The 3,286-nt window shown below is 39.4% G+C and overlaps 1 pseudogene; it reads left to right on the top strand.

Annotated features, from left to right (window-relative positions):
• Nucleotides 1-319: 319 nt before the first annotated feature.
• Nucleotides 320-2,807, top strand: LOC136526231 (uncharacterized; annotated as a pseudogene).
• The last annotated feature ends 479 nt before the right edge of the window (nt 2,808-3,286 follow it).

Consider the following 3,286-nt stretch of genomic DNA (forward strand, 5'->3'; position numbering starts at 1 on the left):
ATTCACTCTTCATTCTCCAAGATTCTGGCAATAGTAGAAAGCCTAGGGAATTGGTCTATTCTGAACTGATTAATCTCAGTTAGTTGAAACCCAGCAAGATACCCAAGTCACGGTTTAGGCACTTCAATAGCTGCTTAGTTCATAATTGCACCAGATAGAGCATTTCCTGTTGAATTTTTAAATAGTGCAGTTTGTTAATTGCTTTGTTTCAGAACATAGTCTTGTGGTCTGACCTGAATATGTATTATGCCTGCGACCACTTTTAGAGATTAATTTCTAATTGAAACTAGGGATTAATTTTGTGTTCAGTTTCATCATAATGGAACCTATGCAAAATAATGAAGGTCATACACCATTTGCAGACTTGACAAACACCATCAGTGGAGGTAATTATTTATACACATGTCCATAGACACTTTCACTTGTATTATTTGTGGTGATTAAGTAAATATCTACCAACTTATTTACAAACAGCTGGTCAGACAACATCAAATTCACAAGTGCAAGTTGATGAACGTGCGCAGCATAAAAGGGAAAGAGAAAAAGCACGACATGCAGCAATGACTCAAGAACATAGTGATGAAAAAAAATAAAAAATACAGAGAAAAGTATCTTCTGAGAAAGGCAGAAACTGAACTAGCTGCTGGGTCGAGAGGTCCACCACATTTTGATTTTCCATTTCTGAATTCAGTATTACCATTTTTTAGTTTATTTAATGTATATTGATGTATATGTTGTAAATGTATATACATTGAGCTAAAAGTTTTGTGCAAATTAGGAAAAAATTAGATGGACTAAAACTTTGCAAATTAAGAAAAGTTTTTTTGCTGTGTATGAATGATACCACCTACTTGCATCAGTCATTGGTTCGCTTATTTGTTGTGTAATTATGTTGTACCAGTTAGAGTTGAATCAACCACGAAAACACTGATGGCTATGAAGATAGTGACTGGCTACATCGAAACAACTCATACGAACTCATGCCGATTGATAAAGGTAACACATGTACCATTTTGGTTTCTTTTGTTCCTAATACTAATTATTTTTTTGTTGTGTTTATATGATGCCAAGGCCAATGTTAATATCATGTTATTATATATATGTAGATGACTACTCCGATAGATGTATAGATCAAAGTGGCATAATTGACTTGACTGATGCATCACCTGATCTAAACCTAGGTACATTGTTTTTTCATTAATGTTATCTATTTGAGAAGAAAAAATGTAGTGGGCAACCCAAATGTCATTCATGACAATGTAATAAGGAATTAATGTTCATACAATATATGCCCTTCTATAATTTATTTGAGACTATACTTTTTTATCAATATATAGGTGCTGCAAATGCATCTAATTCCATTGATAATATTGTCACGTGTCCAAAAGAGCGTAAGCGTGAACTAGATATAGCATGACGAGCTGCACTGTCTCCTAAACAAAAGGCACTAATAAACAAGAGGCGGCGTGACTTGTCTGCGGCAAAAAATGCAGCAAGAAAACTGCAAATGACTCCACAAGGGAAGAAGGAGAAGCAAAAAGGGATGAAGAAAAACTATAATAGGATGGTGAGAGAACACCGAGCCAACAATTTGCATCCGGACTCATTAGCCATGGAGAGCCCTCACTTTAATCCTCAGCTTATTTTCCCTTCTTCACCTCAATATCCTGAGACACTTTTCACACGATATGAAAATACCCGAATCAAGGGGCACAACTGTTGACATCGTGCCGTCTGTAGTTCAAAATCCAGAAGTCCAAACCCCTGAAATGGCTACGGCACAGACCATACATAGGCATCGAGTGACCACTGGAGAGAGAAATGCCCTTCTATCCCGTCGCAATTGGGCTTTTGAAGCAAACATTGGAAGAAGGGCTAGAGGGTGTGCGGATGGAAAGTGCAATGATTCGAACGACCTGACTCAACTAAGTGTGGTTTACAATGGTAATTAGCCTTGATCAGTATATATTGTCAGTACTTTCACCTTCGCTCTTCTATTCCAAAAACTCATACCTTTTGTTACTACAGGTGGTGTCACCTAGGAAATTCCAGTTCCACCACCTAATAATTGCACAGGTACACAGACACAACCATCTATAGTTGATGGTACCTCTTCAATGCCTCCAAACGGTGCACAAGCTGATACACCAGACTCTATGGTCGAGGATGGTATTTTCTTTATTAAATTTATCCATTTTTTGTTCTTTTTGTATGCCATTATGTTTCTCTCATCATATATGTGGCCGTGTTTCATAGACTATGATGAGGATGTGATATTTGAGGAGGACGAGGAAGAGGATGAGGTGTACTTTTTTGCCAGACAAGGTACATCATGTAATAGTCAAAACAATTTTTTTCACAAACTTCATTTCAATGCATAACACATCAACATTTTGTCAGAAGATGGCGAGGAGGGAACTGATGTCGAGCTAGATCTCGACATAGATGAGCAATAGAACAGTGAGCCTGATGTCCTAGATCCATACGATAGGGTTTACGCTAATGTCCCATCAGAGTCACACATGCTACCATCGGTGCTGAACTGCGAGCACTGCAACATAAAGAAATTCGAGGGTCAATTGCCTGGATTCTGTTGTTGGGGTGGAAAGATTCATCTTTCAACTCCTGAGACACCACTAGAGCTCATGAGGTTGTGGTCAAGCTTGGATGCTGATGCTAGGCACTTTCATGCAAACATCAGATATTTCAATGGCCACTTCTCTTTCACTTCTCTGTACTGCCACCTAGATCGTGTGACCACTAACATGCGAATCTACGATGTCTACACATTCTATGCCTATGGCTAGATTTACCATCACATACGATCATTTGGTAAAGAGGAGGGGTCAAAAAGAGACACCTCGAGCTTTATTTTTATGACGACGATCCATCCCTCAAGCATCAGATGAGCAAGTGTCATGAGCAATGCGCCCAAAAAGATAAAGAAGTTATAGAGCAATTGGTTAGTATCTTTAATGGGAATCCCTACTCTTAGCATCTAAGGAGTATGGGCATGTTGGAAACCTTGAGGATTACCGGGTCAAGTTGAACCTTGACCAGCGGCTTGACCAGAGAACATATAATGTGCCATTGACATCAGAGGTGGCCGCCGTCTGGGTTGAGGGGAGTGAGCGTCATGGCCAATTCGAGCATAGTGCTCTCCTGCAAGGGAAGGATCAGTCTATACATGGCATCCGCTCATATAATGCATGCTATGACCCACAGTCATACCCGATGTTCTTTCCAATGTGTGAGCTCGGGTGGCATAACTGCATTCCAAAAGTTG

Source organism: Miscanthus floridulus, chromosome 19, assembly GCF_019320115.1.
Source record: "Miscanthus floridulus cultivar M001 chromosome 19, ASM1932011v1, whole genome shotgun sequence".
In the NCBI taxonomy this organism is placed as follows: Eukaryota; Viridiplantae; Streptophyta; class Magnoliopsida; order Poales; family Poaceae; genus Miscanthus; species Miscanthus floridulus.